The sequence below is a fragment of the Oncorhynchus keta genome, chromosome 37 (assembly GCF_023373465.1).
Source record: "Oncorhynchus keta strain PuntledgeMale-10-30-2019 chromosome 37, Oket_V2, whole genome shotgun sequence".
In the NCBI taxonomy this organism is placed as follows: domain Eukaryota; kingdom Metazoa; phylum Chordata; class Actinopteri; order Salmoniformes; family Salmonidae; genus Oncorhynchus; species Oncorhynchus keta.
Genome location: NC_068457.1, coordinates 24453933 through 24477165, shown reverse-complemented (window position 1 = coordinate 24477165; position 23233 = coordinate 24453933). Strand labels below are relative to the sequence as shown.

The 23233-nt window shown below is 52.6% G+C and overlaps 1 long non-coding RNA gene and 1 pseudogene across 1 annotated transcript; one reads left to right on the top strand and one right to left on the bottom strand.

Moving 5' to 3' along the window:
- Positions 1 to 823: 823 nt before the first annotated feature.
- On the top strand, positions 824 to 1515 carry LOC127916771 (uncharacterized). Its single transcript, XR_008095862.1, has 3 exons — positions 824 to 883; positions 991 to 1210; positions 1431 to 1515. It is a non-coding gene; the product is annotated as an uncharacterized LOC127916771 (long non-coding RNA).
- Positions 1516 to 9919: 8404 nt separating this feature from the next.
- Positions 9920 to 11547, bottom strand: LOC127916610 (uncharacterized; annotated as a pseudogene).
- Positions 11548 to 23233: the final 11686 nt, after the last annotated feature.

Sequence of the window (23233 nt, the reverse complement as noted above, 5' to 3'; positions counted from 1 at the left end):
TTTATCAGGATGTCTGGAGGAGTAGAGAAACAACACAGTGTTTTATCAGGATGTCTGGAGGAGTAGAGAAACAACACAGTGTTTTATCAGGATGTCTGGAGGAGTAGAGAAACAACACAGTGTTTTATCAGGATGTCTGGAGGAGTAGAGAAACAACACAGTGTTTTATCAGGATGTCTGGAGGAGTAGAGAAACAACACAGTGTTTTATCAGGATGTCTGGAGTAGAGAAACAACACAGTGTTTTATCAGGATGTCTGGAGGAGTAGAGAAACAACACAGTGTTTTATCAGGATGTCTGGAGGAGTAGAGAAACAACACAGTGTTTTATCAGGATGTCTGGAGGAGTAGAGAAACAACACAGTGTTTTATCAGGATGTCTGGAGGAGTAGAGAAACAACACAGTGTTTTATCAGGATGTCTGGAGGAGTAGAGAAACAACACAGTGTTTTATCAGGATGTCTGGAGGAGTAGAGCAAATAGAGGATTGGCCTATTAACAGAGAATGCCTCCAATAATGTAGGTGGAATACAACCAATGCCACACACACACCTCTGGAGAGTAGAAGGAAAAAAGTACATTGAAAATCCACACACATTGAAAACTCCATTTGGCTACAAGCTCCAGAGTGAGTAGGTAATGTTATGCAAAGTAGAAACTGAACACAGATCAGTTATCTCTGGCTCCAGTATGCCCTGTTCCAATCTAAACCAGGGTAGAGGGTTATAGCGAGGTCACAGCCATCCTCTACCACTGCTCCCTGTTCCAATCTAAACCAGGGTAGAGGGTTATAGCGAGGTCACAGCCATCCTCTACCACTGCTGGAGAGGTGTGTCCTATAGAATACAGTACATAAACATACCATCCTCTCTCTCTCTGGAGAGGTGTGTCCTATAGAATACAGTACATAAACATACCATCCTCTACCACTGCTCCCTCTGGAGAGGGTTATAGAATACAGTCACAGCCATCCTCTACCACTGCTGGAGAGGTGTGTCCTATAGAATACAGTACATAAACATACCATCCTCTCTCTCTCTGGAGAGGTGTGTCCTATAGAATACAGTACATAAACATACCATCCTCTCTCTCTCTGGAGAGGTGTGTCCTATAGAATACAGTACATAAACATACCATCCTCTCTCTCTCTGGAGAGGTGTGTCCTATAGAATACAGTACATAAACATACCATCCTCTCTCTCTCTGGAGAGGTGTGTCCTATAGAATACAGTACATAAACATACCATCCTCTCTCTTTCTGGAGAGGTGTGTCCTATAGAATACAGTACATAAACATACCATCCTCTCTCTCTCTGGAGAGGTGTGTCCTATAGAATACAGTACATAAACATACCATCCTCTCTCTCTCTCTGGAGAGGTGTGTCCTATAGAATACAGTACATAAACATACCATCCTCTCTCTCTGGAGAGGTGTGTCCTATAGAATACAGTACATAAACATACCATCCTCTCTCTCTCTGGAGAGGTGTGTCCTATAGAATACAGTACATAAACATACCATCCAACAGACACCATCTCTCTCTCTGGAGAGGTGTGTTCTATAGAATACAGTACATAAACATAGATCCTCTCTCTCTGGAGGTGTCCCCCTGCTACAGTACATAAACATACCATCCTCTCTCTCTCTGGAGAGGTGTGTTCTATAGAATACAGTACATAAATAGATTCTCCCTATGCCCCTCCCTCCCCCCTGCTCAACAGACACCATCCTCTCTCTCTCTGGAGAGGTGTGTTCTATAGAATACAGTACATAAATAGATTCTCCCTATGCCCCTCCCTCCCCCTGCTCAACAGACACCATCCTCTCTCTCTCTGGAGAGGTGTGTTCTATAGAATACAGTACATCAATAGATTCTCCCTATGCCCCTCCCTCCCCCTGCTCAACAGACACCATCCTCTCTCTCTCTGGTGTGTTCTATAGAATACAGTACATAAATAGATTCTCCCTATGCCCCTCCCTCCCCCCTGCTCAACAGACACCATCCTCTCTCTCTGGAGAGGTGTGTTCTATAGAATACAGTACATCAATAGATTCTCCCTATGCCCCTCCCTCCCCCTGCTCAACAGACACCATCCTCTCTCTCTCTGGAGAGGTGTGTTCTATAGAATACAGTACATCAATAGATTCTCCCTATGCCCCTCCCTCCCCCTGCTCAACAGACACCATCCTCTCTCTCTGGTCCCCCTGTTGATGAGCAACTGCCAATCCCGAGCATGCACTCTCTAGCGCTAATCTACTGGAACACACACACACACACTGACCTCAATATCAGCCTTTTAAATCAGTGAAGCGTGACACACACATTCATGAATGCTGATGCCAATACACACTTGGCAGTGGGCGCTGTTGCTTTGATCCCCATCCTAAAAAAACTAATCATTATACTAGCTATTCTGATCCCCGTCTGTACACACACACACACACACACACACACACACACACACACACACACAAAGCTCACTTTCAGGTTTCCCAGCGTAGTGTGTAAACACAGGGGGTTAGTCTAGCGATTAGATGAGTCCATTTAATCAGTGGGTTAAGCCTGGTGGTCCTTCACAACCAGTGAGCCATAGCCGGCGAGAGCAGACAGATTTAGAACGTATTGCAACCTATAGGGGTCTTTCTCCTTCGCTGGTCACCAGACCAGCACTCCTGTGTGTGTGTGTGTGTCAGGGGAGACAATGAGCCTAGGGGACAGTGGAAGTGATGAAGGCTGAGACAACAGAGAGGATTATCAAATATTACTGTAACGTTAGAACTCTGAATGGTTCCCAATGGGAAGAGAGAGGAGGAGAAGAGGAGAGGAGAGGGGAGGAGAGGGGAGGAGAAGAGGAGAGAGGAGGAGAAGAGGAGAAGAGGAGAGGGGAAGAGGAGGAGAGGGGAGGGGAAGAGGAGGAGAGGGGAGGAGAAGAGGAGAGGGGAGGAGAAAAGGAGAAGAGGAGACGAGAGGAGAAGAGGAGAAGAGGTGACAAGAGGAGAAGAGGAGAAGAGGAGAGAGGAGGAGAAGAGGGGAGAAGAGGAGAGAGGAGGAGAAGAGGAGAGAGGAGGAGGAGAGGGGAGAGAAGAGGAGAGGGGAGGAGAAGAGGAGAGAGGAGGAGAAGAGGAGAGAGGAGGAGAAGAGGAGAGAGGAGGAGAAGAGGAGAGAGGAGGAGAAGAGGAGAGAGGAGGAGGAGAGGAGAGGAGGAGGAGAAGAGGAGAGGGGAGGAGAAGAGGAGAGGGGAGGAGAAGAGGGGAGGAGAAGAGGAGAGGGGAGGAGAAGAGGAGAAGAGGAGGAGAAGAGGAGAGAGGAGGAGAAGAGGAGAGGGGAGGGGAGGAGAAGAGGAGAGGAGTGGGGAGGAGAGGAGAAGAGGAGAGAGGAGGAGAAGAGGAGAGGAGGAGGAGAGGGGAGGAGAAGAGGAGAGGGGAGGAGGAGAGGAGAGGAGAGGAGGAGAGGGGAGGAGAGGGGAGGAGGAGAGGGGAGGAGGAGAGGGGAGGAGGAGAGGGGAGAAGGAGAGAGAGGAGGAGAAGGAGAGATGAACGAGAGAGGGGTCTCTGAAATGTGGATTAAGTTAACATTTCCACTCTACACACCAACATGTGGTCAGTTTTGAGTTATCAAATCTCAAATGGTTTAAGGTCAGCGTAATAGGATAGGATTTGGATAAGCTGATCCTAGAACTGTGCCAATGTGATCCTAACTTGTACCCGGAGCCTGAAATGCTGACAGTCTACTCTGTATTCAGAGAGTCAGTTGGAACAATGCAGCAGGGATGCTACACTCCCAACATCTGGACAAGGCTGTGGCAATAGAACCACAGCTATGGCAGCAAACAAGACCTTTCCACTGTCATTAGAGGACTTTGTTCTTCAGATGATCCAGCTGAATGCTGAAATGAAGGAGCGGTTCTCTAAAGTACTGTGTGTGTTGTACAGAGGGAAGGAGAGGGCTAGTGATGTAAGGGCATTACTGGAGGGGGATGCTGGGCTGTCTCTGACTGCTGGCAAGCACTCCTCCCTCTCTCTGCAGGGTTAGAGTCTGCTGGCTAACACTCCTCCCTCTCTCTGCAGGGTTAGAGCCTGCTGGCTAGCTAGTACTCCTCCCTCTCTCTGCAGGGTTAGAGCCTGCTGGCTAGCTAGTACTCCTCACTCTCTCTGCAGGGTTAGAGCCTGCTGGCTAGCTAGCCCTCCCTCTCTCTGCAGGGTTAGGCCTGCTAGCTAGTACTCCTCCCTCTCTCTGCAGGGTTAGAGTCTGCTGGCTAACACTCCTCCCTCTCTCTGCAGGGTTAGAGCCTGCTGGCTAGCTAGTACTCCTCCCTCTCTGCAGGGTTTAGAGCCTGCTGGCTAGCTAGTACTCCTCCTCTGCAGGGTTAGAGCCTGCTGGCTAGCTAGCACTCCTCACTCTCTCTGCAGGGTTAGATTAGAGCCTGCTGGCTAGCTAGCACTCCTCCCTCTCTCTGCAGGGTTAGAGCCTGCTGGCTAGCTAGCACTCCTCCTCTCTCTGCAGGGTTAGATTAGAGCCTGGTGGCTAGCTAGCACTCCTCCCTCTCTCTGCAGGGGTAGGTTAGAGCCTGCTGGCAAGCTAGCACTCCTCCCTCTGCAGGGTTAGAGCCTGCTGGCTAGCTAGCACTCCTCCCTCTCTCTGCAGGGTTAGATTAGAGCCTGCTGGCTAGCTCGCACTCCTCCCTCTCTCTGCAGGGTTAGAGCCTGCTGGCTAGCTAGCACTCCTCCCTCTCTTTGCAGGGTTAGATTAGAGCCTGCTGGCTAGCTAGCACTCCTCCCTCTCTCTGCAGGGTTAGGTTAGAGCCTGCTGGCAAGCTAGCACTCCTCCCTCTGCAGGGTTAGAGCCTGCTGGCTAGCTAGCACTCCTCCTTCTCTCTGCAGGGTTAGAGCCTGCTGGCTGGCTAGCACTCCTCCCTCTCTCTGCAGGGTTAGAGCCTTAGCTAGCACTCCTCCCTCTCTCTGCAGGGTTAGAGCCTGCTGGCTAGCTAGCACTCCTCACTCTCTCTGCAGGGTTAGAGCCTGCTGGCTAGCTAGCACTCCTCCCTCTCTTTGCAGGGTTAGATTAGAGCCTGCTGGCTAGCTAGCACTCCTCCCTCTCTCTGCAGGGTTAGGTTAGAGCCTGCTGGCAAGCTAGCACTCCTCCCTCTGCAGGGTTAGAGCCTGCTGGCTAGCTAGCACTCCTCCTTCTCTCTGCAGGGTTAGAGCCTGCTGGCTAGCTAGCACTCCTCCCTCTCTCTGCAGGGTTAGAGCCTGCTGGCTAGCTAGCACTCCTCCCTCTCTCTGCAGGGTTAGAGCCTGCTGGCTAGCTAGCACTCCTCCCTCTCTCTGCAGGGTTAGAGCCTGCTGGCTAGCTAGCACTCCTCCCTCTCTCTGCAGGGTTAGAGCCTGCTGGCTAGCTAGCACTCCTCCCTCTCTCTGCAGGGTTAGATTAGAGCCTGCTGGCTAGCTAGCACTCCTCCCTCTCTCTGCAGGGTTAGAGCCTGCTGGCTAGCTAGCACTCCTCACTCTCTGCAGGGTTAGAGCCTGCTGGCTAGCTAGCACTCCTCCCTCTCTCTGCAGGGTTAGGTTAGAGCCTGCTGGCTAGCTAGCACTCCTCCCTCTCTCTGCAGGGTTAGAGCCTGCTGGCTAGCTAGCACTCCACCCTCTCCCTGCAGGGTTAGTTAGAGCCTGCTGGCTGGTTAGCACTCCTCCCTCTCTCTGCAGGGTTAGAGCCTACTGGCTAGCTAGCACTCCTCCCTCTCTCTCTGCAGGGTTAGAGCCTGCTGGCTAGCTAGCACTCCTTCCTCTCTCTGCAGGGTTAGAGCCTGCTGGCTAGCTAGCACTCCTCCCTCTCTTTGCAGGGTTAGAGCCTGCTGGCTAGCTAGCACTCCTCCCTCTCTCTGCAGGGTTAGGTTAGAGCCTGCTGGCAAGCTAGCACTCCTCCCTCTGCAGGGTTAGAGCCTGCTGGCTAGCTAGCACTCCTCCTTCTCTCTGCAGGGTTAGAGCCTGCTGGCTAGCCACTCCTGGCAGGGTTAGAGCCTGCTGGCTAGCTAGCACTCCCTCTCTCTGCAGGGTTAGAGCCTGCTGGCTAGCTAGCACTCCTCACTCTCTCTGCAGGGTTAGATTAGAGCCTGTTGGCTAGCTAGCACTCCTCCCTCTCTCTGCAGGGTTAGGTTAGAGCCTGCTGGCTAGCTAGCACTCCTCCCTCTCTGCAGGGTTAGAGCCTGCTGGCTAGCTAGCACTCCTCCCTCTCTCTACAGGGTTAGGTTAGAGCCTGCTGGCTAGCTAGCACTCCTCCCTCTCTCTGCAGGGTTAGAGCCTGCTGGCTAGCTAGCACTCCTTCCTCTCCCTGCAGGGTTAGATTAGAGCCTGCTGGCTAGCTAGCACTCCTCCCTCTCTCTGCAGGGTTAGAGCCTGCTGGCTAGCTAGCACTCCTCCCTCTCTTCTGCAGGGTTAGAGCCTGCTGGCTAGCTAGCACTCCTCCTTCTCTCTGCAGGGTTAGAGCCTGCTGGCTAGCTAGCACTCCTTCCTCTCTGCAGGGTTAGAGCCTGCTGGCTAGCTAGCACTCCTCCCGCTCTCGCTGCAGGGTTAGAGCCTGCTGGCTAGCTAGCACTCCTCCTGCTCTCTGCAGGGTTAGAGCCTGCTGGCTAGCTAGCACTCCTCCCTCTCTGCAGGGTTAGAGCCTGCTGGCTAGCTAGCACTCCTCCTTCTCTCTGCAGGGTTAGAGCCTGCTGGCTAGCTAGCACTCCTCCCTCTCTCTGCAGGGTTAGAGCCTGCTGGCTGGCTAGCACTCCTCCCTCTCTCTGCAGGGTTAGAGCCTGCTGGCTAGCTAGCACTCCTCCTTCTCTCTGCAGTGTTAGAGCCTGCTGGCTGGCTAGCACTCCTCCCTCTCTCTGCAGGGTTAGAGCCTGCTGGCTAGCTAGCACTCCTCCCTCTCTCTGCAGGGTTAGAGCCTGCTGGCTAGCTAGCACTCCTCCCTCTCTCTGCAGGGTTAGAGCCTGCTGGCTAGCTAGCACTCCTCCCTCTCTCTGCAGGGTTAGAGCCTGCTGGCTAGCTAGCACTCCTCCCTCTCTCTGCAGGGTTAGGTTAGAGCCTGCTGGCAAGCTAGCACTCCTCCCTCTGCAGGGTTAGAGCCTGCTGGCTAGCTAGCACTCCTCCCTCTCTCTGCAGGGTTAGATTAGAGCCTGCTGGCTAGCTCGCACTCCTCCCTCTCTCTGCAGGGTTAGAGCCTGCTGGCTAGCTAGCACTCCTCCCTCTCTTTGCAGGGTTAGGGAGCCTGCTGGGGAAGCACTCCTCCCTCTCTCTGCAGGGTTAGGTTAGAGCCTGCTGGCAAGCTAGCACTCCTCCCTCTGCAGGGTTAGAGCCTGCTGGCTAGCTAGCACTCCACCCTCTCTCTACAGGGTTAGATTAGAGCCTGCTGGCTAGTTAGCACTCCTCCCTCTCTCTGCAGGGTTAGAGCCTGCTGGCTAGCTAGCACTCCTTCCTCTCTCTCTGCAGGGTTAGAGCCTGCTGGCTAGCTAGCACTCATCCTTCTCTCTGCAGGGTTAGAGCCTGCTGGCTAGCTAGCAATCCTCCCTCTCTCTGCAGGGTTAGAGCCTGCTGGCTAGGCTAGCACTCCTCCCTCTCTCTGCAGGGTTAGAGCCTGCTGGCTAGCTAGCACTCCTCCCTCTCTCTGCAGGGTTAGAGCCTGCTGGCTCGGAGCACTCCTCCCTCTCTCTGCAGGGTTAGAGCCTGCTGGCTCGGAGCACTCCTCCCTCTCTCTGCAGGGTTAGATTAGAGCCTGCTGGCTAGCTAGCACTCCTCCCTCTCTCTGCAGGGTTAGGTTAGAGCCTGCTGGCTAGCTAGCACTCCTCCCCCTCTCTGCAGGGTTAGGGTTAGAGCCTGCTGGCTAGCTAGCACTCCTCCCCTCTGCAGGGTTAGGTTAGAGCCTGCTGGCTAGCTAGCACTCCTCCCCTCTCTGCAGGGTTAGGTTAGAGCCAGGCCTTTGCTGGAAGGGAGAGCAACACACACAGACAATGTATATGCGCATGAACGCACACACAAACGACCCGTGACACACAGCACACACACGACACACACAGCATCCCTCTCTCCAGGCCCCTGGCAACATGACTACAGAGAGGAGGGAGGGGGAAAGGAGGAGAGAGGAGAAAGGAGGAGAGGGGGAGAAAAAGGAGGAGAGAGGAGAGGAAAGGAAAGAGGGAGAGAGGGGGAGGAAAAGGAGAGAGAGAGGAGAAAGGAGGAGAGAGAGAGAAGGGGGAAAGGGGAGAGAGGAGAGGGGGAAAGGAGGAGAGAAGAGAGGGGGAAAGGGGGAAAGGGGAGAGAGGAAAGGGGGGAAAGGAGGAGAGAGGAGAGGGGGGAAATGAGGAGCGAGGAGAGGGGGGAAATGAGGAGAGAGGGGAAATGAGGAGAGAGGAGAGGGGGGAAAGGAGGAGAGGAGGGAAAGGAGGAGAGGGGGGAAATGAGGAGAGAGGGGGAAAGGAGGAGAGAGGAGAGGGGGAAAGGAGGAGGGAGAGGAGGGAGAAAGGAGGAGGGAGGGAAAGGAGGAGAGGGGGAAAGGAGGAGAGAGGAGAGGGGGAAAGGAGGAGAGAGGAGAGGGGGAAAGGAGGAGAGAGGGGAAAGGAGGAGAGAGGAGAGGGGGAAAGGAGGAGAGAGGAGAGGGGGAAAGGAGGAGAGAGGAGAGGGGGGAAAGGAGGAGAGAGGAGAGGGGGAAAGGAGGAGAGAGGAGAGGGGGAAAGGAGGGGAAAGGAGGAGAGAGGAGAAAGGAGGAGAGAGGAGGAGGGGAAAAGGAGGAGAGAGGAGAAAAGGAGGAGAGAGGAGAGGGGGAAAGGAGGAGGAGGGGAGAGGGGAAAAGGAGGAGAGAGGGGAAAAGAGGGGGGGAAAGGAGGAGAGAGGAGAGGGGGAAAGGAGGAGAGAGGAGAGAGAGGAGAGGGGGAAAGGAGAGAGAGGAGAGGAGGGGGGGAAAGGAGGAGAGGGGGAGGAGAGGGGGGGGGAAGGAGGAGAGAGGAGAGGGGGGGAAAAGGAGAGAGAGAGGGGGAAAGGAGGAGGGGGAAAGGAGGAGAGAGGGGGAAAGGAGGAGGGGGGGAAAGGAGGAGAGAGGAGAGGGGGGAAAAGGAGGAGAGAGGAGAGGGGGAAAGGAGGAGAGAGGAGAGGGGGAAAGGAGGAGGAGAGAGGAGAGGGGGAAAGGGGAGAGAGAGAGGGGGGAAAGGAGGAGAGAGGAGAGGGGGGAAAGGAGGAGAGAGGAGAGGGGGAAAGGAGGAGAGAGGAGAGGGGGAAAGGAGGAGAGAGGGGAAAGAGGGGGAAAGGAGGAGAGAGGAGTGGGGGAAAGGAGGAGAGAGGAGTGGGGGAAAGGAGGAGAGAGGAGTGGGGGAAAGGAGGAGAGGGAGTGGGGGAAAGGAGGAGAGGGAGTGGGGGAAAGGAGGAGAGAGGAGAAGGGGAAAGGAGGAGAGAGGAGTGGGGGAAAGAGGAGAGGAGGAGAGAGGAGTGGGGGAAAGGAGGAGAGGAGGAGAGAGGGAGGAGAGAGGGGGAAAGGAGGAGAGGAGACAGGGCAGTTGTACGCTGGCTGTGAAGGCTCGACCTCCCAACAATGCCTCCCCTAACACACACACACACACCGCCCCATGCATGCTCTTTAACCCCATGATGAGATGACCCCTGTGAAGACAACCACAGGGTGACAGTGTCCAGCTAATAAGCACAGAGGGCTGTGTGTGTGTCCTACTCAAACAAACAACACAATGCAGGGACAGCTCAGAAGGTCTAGGGCAAGACCACACACACACGCAACATTTGGCCAAAAGAGAGAGAACAAAGAATCCAAGGCCATCAAAAACCAGTCTCTCCTCTCCTGAATCAAGATCTGGAAAGGTGCTGTTAAGTCACAGAGAGGGCTGCCAGGTGTTACAGTAGGACTATGTTATGTTCCCTGGCTGTGTTGGTTCTACTGGCTGCTGCTGCCACACTGGCTGCTACTGCTTCACTGGCTGCTGCTACACTGGCTGCTGCTACACTGGCGGCTGCTACACTGGCGGCTGCTGCTACACTGGCGGCTGCTGCTACACTGGCGGCTGCTGCTACTGCTTCACTGGCTGCTACTACACTGGCTGCTGCTACACTGGCGGCTGCTACACTGGCGGCTGCTGCTGCTGCTACACTGGCTGCTGCTGCTGCTACACTGGCTGCTGCTGCTGCTACACTGGCTGCTGCTGCTACACTGACTGCTGCTGCTACACTGACTGCTGCTGCTACACTGGCTGCTGCTGCTACACTGGCTGCTGCTGCTACACTGGCTGCTGCTGCTACACTGGCTGCTGCTGCTACACTGGCTGCTGCTGCTGCTACACTGGCTGCTGCTGCTACACTGGCTGCTGCTGCTACACTGGCTGCTGCTGCTACACTGGCTGCTGCTGCTACACTGGCTGCTGCTGCTACACTGGCTGCTGCTGCTACACTGGCTGCTGCTGCTACACTGGCTGCTGCTGCTACACTGGCTGCTGCTGCTGCTACACTGGCTGCTGCTGCTACTACACTGGCTGCTGCTGCTACTACACTGGCTGCTGCTGCTACTACACTGGCTGCTGCTGCTACTACACTGGCTGCTGCTGCTACTACACTGGCTGCTGCTGCTACACTGGCTGCTGCTGCTACACTGGCTGCTGCTGCTACTACACTGGCTGCTGCTGCTACTACACTGGCTGCTGCTGCTACTACACTGGCTGCTGCTGCTACACTGGCTGCTGCTGCTACACTGGCTGCTGCTGCTACACTGGCTGCTGCTACACTGGCTGCTGCTGCTGCTACACTGACTGCTGCTGCTACACTGTCTGCTGCTGCTACACTGACTGCTGCTGCTACTACACTGACTGCTGCTGCTACTACACTGCTGCTGCTGCTACACTGGCTGCTGCTGCTACACTGGCTGCTGCTGCTACACTGGCTGCTGCTGCTACACTGGCTGCTGCTGCTACACTGGCTGCTGCTGCTACACTGGCTGCTGCTGCTACACTGACTGCTGCTGCTACACTGACTGCTGCTGCTACACTGACTGCTGCTGCTACACTGGCTGCTGCTGCTACACTGGCTGCTGCTGCTACACTGGCTGCTGCTGCTACACTGACTGCTGCTGCTACACTGGCTGCTGCTGCTACACTGGCTGCTGCTGCTACACTGGCTGCTGCTGCTACACTGACTGCTGCTGCTACACTGGCTGCTGCTGCTACACTGGCTGCTGCTGCTACACTGGCTGCTACACTGGCTGCTGCTGCTACACTGGCTGCTACACTGGCTGCTGCTGCTGCTACACTGGCTGGCTGCTGCTGCTACACTGGCGGCTGCTGCTACACTGGCTGCTGCTACACTGACTGCTGCTGCTACACTGGCTGCTGCTGCTGCTACACTAGCTGCTGCTACACTGGCTGCTGCTGCTACACTGGCACTGCTACTGCTACTACACTGGCTGCTGCTGCTACTACACTGACTGCTGCTGCTACTACACTGGCTGCTACTACACTGGCTGCTGCTGCTGCTACACTGGCTGCTGCTACTACACTGACTGCTACTACACTGGCTGCTGCTGCTACTACACTGACTGCTGCTGCTACTACACTGACTGCTACTACACTGACTGCTGCTGCTGCTACACTGGCTGCTGCTGCACTGGCTGCTGCTGCTACTGCACTGGCTGCTGCTGCTACTACACTGGCTGCTGCTGCTACTACACTGGCTGCTGCTGCTACTACACTGACTGCTGCTGCTACTACACTGGCTGCTGCTGCTGCTACACTGGCTGCTGCTACTACACTGACTGCTGCTACACTGGCTGCTGCTACACTGGCTGCTGCTACACTGGCTGCTGCTGCTACACTGGCTGCTGCTGCTACACTGGCTGCTGCTGCTGCTGCACTGGCTGCTGCTGCTACTACACTGGCTGCTACTACACTGGCTGCTGCTGCTACTACACTGGCTGCTGCTGCTACTACACTGGCTGCTGCTGCTGCTACACTGGCTGCTGCTGCTACTGCACTGGCTGCTGCTGCTACACTGGCTGCTGCTGCTACACTGGCTGCTGCTGCTACTACACTGGCTGCTGCTGCACTGGCTGCTGCTACACTGGCTGCTACTACACTGGCTGCTACTACACTGGCTGCTGCTGCTACTACTCTGGCTGCAACTACACTGGCTGCTACTACACTGGCTGCTGCTACACTGGCTGCTGCTACACTGGCTGCTACTACACTGGCTGCTGCTACACTGGCTGCTACTACACTGGCTGCTGCTACACTGGCTGCTGCTACACTGGCTGCTGCTACACTGGCTGCTACTACACTGGCTGCTGCTACACTGGCTGCTGCTACACTGGCTGCAACTACACTGGCTGCTGCTACACTGGCTGCTGCTACACTGGCTGCTACTACACTGGCTGCTACTACACTGGCTGCTACTACACTGGCTGCTGCTACACTGGCTGCTGCTACACTGGCTGCTGCTACACTGGCTGCTGCTACACTGGCTGCTGCTACACTGGCTGCTGCTACACTGGATGCTGCTACACTGGATGCTACTACACTGGCTGCTACTACACTGGCTGCTACTACACTGGCTGCTACTACACTGGCGGCTGCTGCTACTACTCTGGCTGCAACTACACTGTCACTGCTATGGTTAGTTATCTGTCGGAGCTGGTGATTTCTCCAGTCCTGACTCCATGTCTCTACACAGCCAGAACAGGCCACAGTGGACTCATTACTGCACAGAGACTCAGAGGGAGGAATAGAGAGAGAGACAGCAGATACAGAGAAACACACACAGGCATGGAGGGAGGAATAGAGAGAGAGACAGCAGATACAGAGAAACACACACAGGCATGGAGGGAGGAATAGAGAGAGACAGCAGATACAGAGAAACACACACAGGCATGGAGGGAGGAATAGAGAGAGACAGCAGATACAGAGAAACAGACATGGGTATGCACGCACACACACACAGTGTATGCTCTTTCTGGTCACAGCAACTTTTTAAATAAGAAAGAACAGAGGCCAGAAGAGAAGTGAGGTCAAGGTGGAGAACATATACACTGACATCACAATAGAGACCAGGACTGACTTATACACTGACCTGGACTGACTGACATCACAATAGAGACCTGGACTGACTGATATCACAATAGAGACCTGGACTGATTGACATCACAATAGAGACCAGGACTGACTTATACACTGACCTGGACTGACTGACATCACAATAGAGACCTGGACTGACTGACATCACAATAGAGACCTGGACTGACTGACATCACAATAGAGACCTGGACTGACTGACATCACAATAGAGACCTGGACTGACTTATACCCTGACCTGGACTGACTGACATCACAATAGAGACCTGGACTGACTGACATCACAACAAAGACCTGGACTGACTGACATCACAATAAAGACCTGGACTGACTGACATCACAATAAAGACCTGGACTGACAGACAGATGTCAGTCCTATGTCGACAATTAGAACTGTGCATAAAGTTAATGGACTGTCCTGTTTAACTTTCATCTCTGATCATTTGTCAAATAGGGAGAGAGGAACACACAATACTGACACATATAGGCCTAGACTCAGGGATACAGTCAGTCTATCAGACACAGACACAATACTGACATATATAGGCCTAGACTCAGGGATACAGTCAGTCTATCAGACACAGACACAATACTGACATATATAGGCCTAGACTCAGGGATACAGTCAGTCTATCAGACACAGACACAATACTGACATATATAGGCCTAGACTCAGGGATACAGTCAGTCTATCAGACACACACACTAACAGACAGACACACACTAACAGACAGACACACACTAACAGACAGACTGTCTGGGAAGGATAAACTTGGTCTTATTGTGTCTTCTAGGCATGCTGTCCTCCCAAGAACAAAAGAGAGCCAGACCAAACTACTGGAGAACCTCCCCAGAACAGAAGAGAGCCAGACCAAACTACTGGAGAACCTCCCCAGAACAGAAGAGAGCCAGGCCAAACTAGTGGAGAACCTCCCCAGAACAGAAGAGAGCCAGACCAAACTAGTGGAGAACCTCCCCAGAAAAGAAGAGAGCCAGACCAAACTAGTGGAGAACCTCCCCAGAACAGAAGAGAGCCAGGCCAAACTAGTGGAGAACCTCCCCAGAAAAGAAGAGAGCCAGACCAAACTAGTGGAGAACCTCCCCAGAACAGAAGAGAGCCAGACCAAACTAGTGGAGAAAACAGCTGCAGGAATCTAGTAGAACCAACACCAATCCCTCTTGGCCACAGTCCTAACTGGATATTACTCCTATTATACCCATTGTGGGAGTGGGTCTCAGATAACACCACTGCAGTAGTCACTGTGTGTGTGTGTGTTCAGGGTGAGTGAGAGAGAGAAGAGAAAGAGAGAAAAAGAAGAGGGTGCTCAGGAGAGAGAGATCAAAGGAACTGTAACTAAAAAGACCTGCTTCATCTCAGCCAGTTAACAGGCACTGAGCTGCAAGTCAAATGAGCCCCTCTGATGTGTGTGTGTGTGTGTGTGTGTGTGTGTGTGTGTGTGTGTGTGTGTGTGTGTGTGTGTGTGTGTGTGTGTGTGTGTGTGTGTGTGTGTGTGTGTGAAATAGACGAGTGAGTAATATGTGACCTAGTAACATATCAGAGTGAAGCTCAGAGAGTGACTGAGTAAATTACTGTTTATCTGCTCCTCTGTGAGAGTGAGTAGTGAGAGAGGAACACTCTCAGTGAGTAGAAGCTCAGAGAACCACTCTCTGTGAGAGTGAGTAGGAGACTGGAATCTGCTCTCTGTGAGAGTGAGTAGGAGAGAGGAACGACTCTCTGTGAGAGTGAGTAGGAGAGAGGAACGACTCTCTGTGAGAGTGAGTAGGAGAGAGGAACGACTCCTCTGGGTATATATATATATATATTTTTAAACACTCACATGTGCCTTTTGACACATGTCCTTCACATCACTTCTGCATGGCTGTAGGTCATACACCCCTAACACACACATTCCCTCCCTCTATAACCTGTCTTCCATATACACCCACCCATACCTGACACCATTAACCAGTTAGAGGGAGGTGGGGCTGGGTTAGGGTGTGGATGGGGCCAGAGGGAGGTGGGGCTGAGTGTTGGGTTAGGGTGTGGATAAGGCTGGGTGTCGGGTTAGGGTGTGGATTGGGCCAGAGGGAGGTGGGCTGGGTTAGGGTGTGGGTGGGGTCAGAGGTAGGTGGGGCTGAGTGTTGGGTTAGGGTGTGGGTATCTGAGGGTGTCGGGTTAGGGTGTGGGTGGGGCCAGAGGGAGGTGGGGCTGGGTGTTGGGTTAGGGTGTGGGTGGGGCCAGAGAGAGGTGGGGCTGGGTTAGGGTGTGGGTGGGGCCAGAGGGAGGTGGGGCTGGGTGTTGGGTTAGGGTGTGGGTGGGGCCAGAGGGAGGTGGGGCTGGGTTAGGGTGTGGGTGGGGTCAGAGGTAGGTGGGGCTGAGTGTTGGGTTAGGGTGTGGGTGGGGCCAGAGGGAGGTGGGGCTGGGAGTTGGGTTAAGGTGTGGTTGGGGCCAGAGGGAGGTGGGGTTGGGAGTTGGGTTAAGGTGTGGGTGGGGCCAGAGGGAGGTGGGGTTGGGAGTTGGGTTAAGGTGTGGGGCATCCAGAGGGAGGTGGGGCTGGGAGTTGGGTTAAGGTGGGTTGGGGCCAGAGGGAGGTGGGGTTGGGAGTTGGGTTAAGGTGTGGTTGGGGCCAGAGGGAGGTGGGGCCTTGGGAGTTGGGTTAAGGTGTGGTGGGGCCAGAGGGAGGTGGGGTTGGGAGTTGGGTTAAGGTGTGGTTGGGGCCAGAGGGAGGTGGGGTTGGGTTTGGGTTAAGGTGTGGTTGGGGCCAGAGGGAGGTGGGGCTTGGGAGTTGGGTTAAGGTGTGGTTTTCCCTCCAGAGGGAGGTGGGGCTGGGAGTTGGGTTAAGGTGTGGTTGGGGCCAGAGGGAGGTGGGGTTGGGAGTTGGGTTAAGGTGTGGGTGGGGCCAGAGGGAGATTTAATGGACTTTGATGACACCGTCCCTGATACGGCTAGGGGGGCATCCACATTGCCGGAATTCCTGAGATCCCCTTGAAGAGGGAACTTGCCAATAACAATACAGGGAGTCAAGAGCCTGATGTTTTTAGGGTCCTGAAGTCAGCCATCCAGCCAGTCAGTCAGAGAGGGCCTCTGGTCATACAGACACAGGAAGACTAAAGTGAGTCGCCAGCTCTAAATGGAACAACACACTTCCTCTATCATATCACACTTTCCACAAGTGGAAGAGGATGCAGAGGTGTGTGTGTGGAGTGTGTGAGGGAGAGATAAATCAAGCAGATGAATCAGTCGGTAGCTATGGATTAAAACATCCTTCTCTTCATGTTTGTGCCACCTGCACATTTTCCCTCACAGATGTATGTAGATCGACTGAAGAACTCAGACAACAGCAGTAGACTATAGGAACCTCAGACAACAGCAGTAGACTATATGAACCTCAGACAACAGCAGTAGACTATAAGAACCTCAGACAACAGCAGTAGACTATAAGAACCTCAGACAACAGCAGTAGACTATATGACTAGACAACAGCAGTAGACTGTATGAACCACAGACAACAGCAGTAGACTATATGAACCTCAGACAACAGCAGTAGACTATATGAACCTCAGACAACAGCAGTAGACTATAAGAACCTCAGACAACAGCAGTAGACTATATGAACCTCAGACAACAGCAGTAGACTATATGAACCTCAGACAACAGCAGTAGACTATATGAACCTCAGACAACAGCAGTAGACTATATGAACCTCAGACAACAGCAGTAGACTATAACCTCAGAAACAGCAGTCAGACAACAGCAGTAGACTATATGAACCTCAGACAACAGCAGTAGACTATATGAACCTCAGACAACAGCAGTAGACTATATGAACCTCAGACAACAGCAGTAGACTATATGAACCACAGACAACAGCAGTAGACTATATGAACCTCAGACAACAGCAGTAGACTATATGAACCTCAGACAACAGCAGTAGACTATATGAACCTCAGACAACAGCAGTAGACTGTATGAACCTCAGACAACAGCAGTAGACTATATGAACCTCAGACAACAGCAGTAGACTATAAGAACCTCAGACAACAGCAGTAGACTATATGAACCTCAGACAACAGCAGTAGACTATATGAACCTCAGACAACAGCAGTAGACTATATGAACCTCAGACAACAGCAGTAGACTATAAGAACCTCAGACAACAGCAGTAGACTATAAGAACCTCAGACAACAGCAGTAGACTATATGAACCTCAGACAACAGCAGTAGACTATATGAACCTCAGACAACAGCAGTAGACTATATGAACCTCAGACAACAGCAGTAGACTATATGAACCTCAGACAACAGCAGTAGACTATAAGAACCTCAGACAACAGCAGTAGACTATAAGAACCTCAGACAACAGCAGTAGACTATAAGAACCTCAGACAACAGCAGTAGACTATAAGAACCTCAGACAACAGCAGTAGACTATAAGAACCTCAGACAACAGCAGTAGACTATAAGAACCTCAGACAACAGCAGTAGACTATAAGAACCTCAGACAACAGCAGTAGACTATAAGAACCTCAGACAACAGCAGTAGACTATATGAACCTCAGACAACAGCAGTAGACTATATGAACCTCAGACAACAGCAGTAGACTATATGACCCTCAGACAACAGCAGTAGACTATATGAACCTCAGACAACAGCAATAGACTATATGCCAAGCTGACGACAACAGCAGTTACAGTCATGTATGAATACAGACAACAGGTAGACTATAGAGGTCCCGGGAATCGAACAGCACTAGACGTTATGAACCGCCACTCTACCAACTGAGCCACAGAAGGACCACCCAGACAACAGCAGTAGACTATAAGAACCTCAGACAACAGCAGTAGACTATAAGAACCTCAGACAACAGCAGTAGACTATAAGAACCTCAGACAACAGCAGTAGACTATAAGAACCTCAGACAACAGCAGTAGACTATATGAACCTCAGACAACAGCAGTAGACTATATGAACCTCAGACAACAGCAGTAGACTATAAGAACCTCAGACAACAGCAGTAGACTATAAGAACCTCAGACAACAGCAGTAGACTATATGAACCACAGACAACAGCAGTAGACTATAAGAACCTCAGACAACAGCAGTAGACTGTATGAACCTCAGACAACAGCAGTAGACTGTATGAACCTCAGACAACAGCAGTAGACTGTATGAACCTCAGACAACAGCAGTAGACTGTATGAACCTCAGACAACAGCAGTAGACTGTATGAACCTCAGACAACAGCAGTAGACTATAAGAACCTCAGACAACAGCAGGGGCCTATAAGAACCTCAGACAACAGCAGGGGCCTATAAGAACCACAGACAACAGCAGGGGCCTATAAGAACCTCAGACAACAGCAGTAGACTATATGAACCTCAGACAACAGCAGTAGACTATAAGAACCTCAGACAACAGCAGGAGACTATATGAACCTCAGACAACAGCAGTAGACTATAAGAACCACAGACAACAGCAGGGGCCTATAAGAACCACATACAACAGCAGGGGCCTATAAGAACCACATACAACAGCAGGGGCCTATAAGAACCACAGACAACAGCAGGGGCCTATAAGAACCACAGACAACAGCAGGGGCCTATAAGAACCACAGACAACAGTAGTGGCCTATAAGAACCACAGACAACAGCAGTGGCCTATAAGAACCACAGACAACAGTAGTGGCCTATAAGAACCACAGACAACAGTAGTGGCCTATAAGAACCACAGACAACAGCAGGGGCCTATAAGAACCACATACAACAGCAGGGGCCTATAAGAACCACAGACAACAGCAGTGGCCTATAAGAACCACAGACAACAGCAGTGGCCTATAAGAACCACAGACAACAGTAGTGGCCTATAAGAACCACAGACAACAGTAGTGGCCTATAAGAACCACAGACAACAGCAGTGGCCTATAAGAACCACAGACAACAGTAGTGGCCTATAAGAACCACAGACAACAGTAGTGGCCTATAAGAACCACAGACAACAGTAGTGGCCTATAAGAACCACAGACAACAGTAGTGGCCTATAAGAACCACAGACAACAGTAGTGGCCTATAAGAACCACAGACAACAGTAGTGGCCTATAAGAACCACAGACAACAGTAGTGGCCTATAAGAACCACAGACAACAGTAGTAGACTATAATGAAAGATCAACGCCAGCAGCAGGCATCAGAGAGACAGGAGAAACATCACCCTCCTGTCCTAAACAAATAATGGTCTTCTACCGTCAAACAGAGATATCCTGGCCTTTCACCCCTCAGCTCCACAAACAGCAGAGAGATATCCTGGCCTTTCACCCCTCAGCTCCACAAACAGCAGAGATATCCTGGCCCTTCACCCTCAGCTCCACAAACATCAGAGAGATATCCTGGCCTTTCACCCCTCAGCTCCACAAACAGCTGAGATATCCTGGCCCTTCACCCCTCAGCTCCACAAACATCAGAGAGATATCCTGGCCTTTCACCCTCAGCTCCACAAACAGCTGAGATATCCTGGCCTTTCACCCCTCAGCTCCACAAACAGCAGAGATATCCTGGCCCTTCACCCCTCAGCTCCACAAACAGCAGAGAGATATCCTGGTCCTTCACCCCTCAGCTCTACAAACAGCAGAGAGATATCCTGGCCCTTCACCCCTCAGCTCCACAAACAGCAGAGAGATATCCTGGCCTTTCACCCTCAGCTCCACAAACAGCAGAGATATCCTGGCCCTTCACCCTCAGCTCCACAAACATCAGAGAGATATCCTGGCCTTTCACCCCTCAGCTCCACAAACAGCTGAGATATCCTGGCCTTTCACCCTCAGCTCCACAAACAGCAGAGATATCCTGGCCCTTCACCCTCAGCTCCACAAACAGCAGAGAGATATCCTGGTCCTTCACCCTCAGCTCTACAAACAGCAGAGAGATATCCTGGCCCTTCACCCCTCAGCTCCACAAACAGCAGAGAGATATCCTGGCCCTTCACCCCTCAGCTCTACAAACAGCAGAGAGATATCCTGGCCCTTCACCCCTCAGCTCCACAAACAGCAGAGAGATATCCTGGCCCTTCACCCCTCAGCTCCACAAACAGCAGAGAGATATCCTGGCCCTTCACCCCTCAGCTCTACAAACAGCAGAGAGATATCCTGGCCCTTCACCCCTCAGCTCTACAAACAGCAGAGAGATATCCTGGCCCTTCACCCCTCAGCTCCACAAACAGCAGAGAGATATCCTGGCCCTTCACCCCTCAGCTCTACAAACAGCAGAGAGATATCCTGGCCCTTCACCCCTCAGCTCTACAAACAGCAGAGAGATATCCTGGCCCTTCACCCCTCGGCTCTACAAACAGCAGAGAGATATCCTGGCCCTTCACCCCTCTGCTCCACAAACAGCAGAGAGATATCCTGGCCCTTCACCCTCAGCTCTACAAACAGCAGAGAGATATCCTGGCCCTTCACCCCTCAGCTCCACAAACAGCAGAGAGATATCCTGGCCCTTCACCCCTCAGCTCCACAAACAGCAGAGAGATATCCTGGCCCTTCACCCCTCGGCTCTACAAACAGCAGAGAGATATCCTGGCCCTTCACCCCTCGGCTCTACAAACAGCAGAGAGAGGAGAGATGTAGAGGGAGGCAGAGAGAGGAGAGATGTAGAGGGAGGCAGAGAGAGGAGAGATGTAGAGGGAGGCAGAGACAGGAGAGGCGCAGGCCAAAAACAATCCGTGGACCCTTTTGAGCATATCTGAAAGGACACTGTAGCTACAACTGGTGTGTGTGTGTAAAGAAAAGCATCCTTTACCCTCTGATGACAGGCCTCCTCCTCCGTTAACACTCTCTGTGCTGGACTGGGAGTAGGCCATGGGGCCGCTCCTCTTCCCCTTCCTGAGGGAGCGGTTAGTGCTGGGGCTGCCCACCGGAGTAGAGGTAGACACCATCCCTCCATCCTTCCTGGAGAAGATACCGCTGAAGAACCTGACCAGCCGCCGGTCTGAGCCACTGGAGCGGGAGCCGGTGCCTCTCAGAAACCCCTCCTTCTCCGACACACTCTTCATGGAAAGAGTGATCAGATCGCTGTTGTCCAGTGTGCGGTTTTTGCCTCTCGCTCGTTCCCAGCGGCTCAGCTCCGTCATTGAGTCAGTCTTGTTAAGGACAGCCCCGACTTCTAATGTGTTTCGTTTAGGCGGTCCCGTCTCATCGTAAGCCGGGTTCTGGAGGACTGTGGACTGGGGTAGAGGGGAGATGTAGAGGGAGGCAGAGAGAGAGATGTAGAGGCAGAGAGAGATGAGGCAGATGGTTGTCGTCCCCGGCTGTTCCTTCCCCGCGGCCGACACACCCAGAGCTGCCGTGGTGCTGGTCTTTGGAGAGGGCCCGGATGCGGAGCAGTTCGCCACCCGTCCAGTGGCGGAAACTGAAGCTCCGGCGAAGCAGGCTGGGGTGGTTCTTCAGTGGCGGCGTCTCGGGAGAGGCCTTGACGGCTCTTCCCTTACTTTTGGACACACACAACTTGTCCTTACCCCCGTCCCCATTAGTTGGAGCATCACTGCCCTTGTCCTTACCCCCGTCCCCATTAGTTGGAGCATCACTGCCCTTGTCCTTACCCCCGTCCCCATTAGTTGGAGCATCACTGCCCTTGTCCTTACCCCGTCCCCATTAGTTGGAGCATCACTGCCCTTGTCCTTACCCCTCAGTCCCCATTAGTTGGAGCATCACTGCCCTTGTCCTTACCCCCGTCCCCATTAGTTGGAGCATCACTGCCCTTGTCCTTACCCCCGTCCCCATTAGTTGGAGCATCACTGCCCTTGTCCTTACCCCCTGTCCCCATTAGTTGGAGCATCACTGCCCTTGTCCTTACCCCGTCCCCATTAGTTGGAGCATCACTGCCCTTGTCCTTACCCCCGTCCCCATTAGTTGGAGCATCACTGCCCTTGTCCTTACCCCCGTCCCCATTAGTTGGAGCATCACTGCCCTTGTCCTTACCCCCGTCCCCATTAGTTGGAGCATCACTGCCCTTGTCCTTACCCCCGTCCCCATTAGTTGGAGCATCACTGCCCTTGTCCTTACCCCCGTCCCCATTAGTTGGAGCATCACTGCCCTTGTCCTCTGTGCTCTTGGCTTTCAGAAGTCTTTTCTTCTTATCAACACTCCCATTCTCACCGTTGGAAGCAGATGTTGTCAAGGTCTCTGTGCAAATATCCCCCTTAAGCCTCGAGTCAGTTTCAGCGCCTTCCTGTGTCCAGCTTATCCCCTGTGATTTCTTCTGACTCTGCGGTGACATGGTCTCCTCTGAGGCCTGGCTGTTGTTACCAGGCTCTGTGGAGGGGCTAGTTTCCTTCAACTCTTTATGCAACTGATGCACCTTTTTCATTTTAAGCCTTCCCAGTTCTAATTGTCCGGTGCTGAATGTCCTGAAATTTCTCATGTAGTTGTGTGAGTGGAACTCCTCGCTTTCATCCTCAACTTCTTTCAGCTCCTCCAGCAGACAACTCCTCTGGAGCTCCGAGGAGACTTCGCGACGGTAAGCGCCCACGTTGGGGTTCTCGAGACGTCGTTGTCCAGAGCTCCCGCAGCTAACCCCATCCTCCTCCTCCAAGCTCTCTTTCTTTACCAAGGTGAGAGAGATCCGGTACACTGTTTTCCTTTGTGGCGTTCCTCGCTCCATCCTTTCTATATTACCGTCAAGAAGGTACATTCTCTAGGGACACGAACTGAATTGGGAGCTACTGAATAGGCTCCACGAGTGGGACAGACGTTACTTTGAATGGAAAAATGACTTACAGACACTGGTCCTTTGATGTCGTCTAGTAATAAGCAAGTAATAGTAGGCTATTTATAATAATACTATAATTAAACGCGTACTATATTAAATTAGTTACACTACTAAATTAATATTAAATAACAAAACAATTTACTTATCCAGATGTGCAAAAGGGCATGAGAATTCGACGCAGGAAATGAATTCCTTTCACATCCCGGTGGATTTATAAACTGGCAACAAATGTAATGAAGCAACGAAACAAGCACCGCGTCTTCATTTAGGGCATGTCCGGCTTCTCTCCCTCTCAAAATGCATGGCTTGTGCAAAAAAAATGCCCACAGTTCTTTACGAGACTGCAGTCGCTTACAGAGTCATTTGTTTTCACAGCAAAC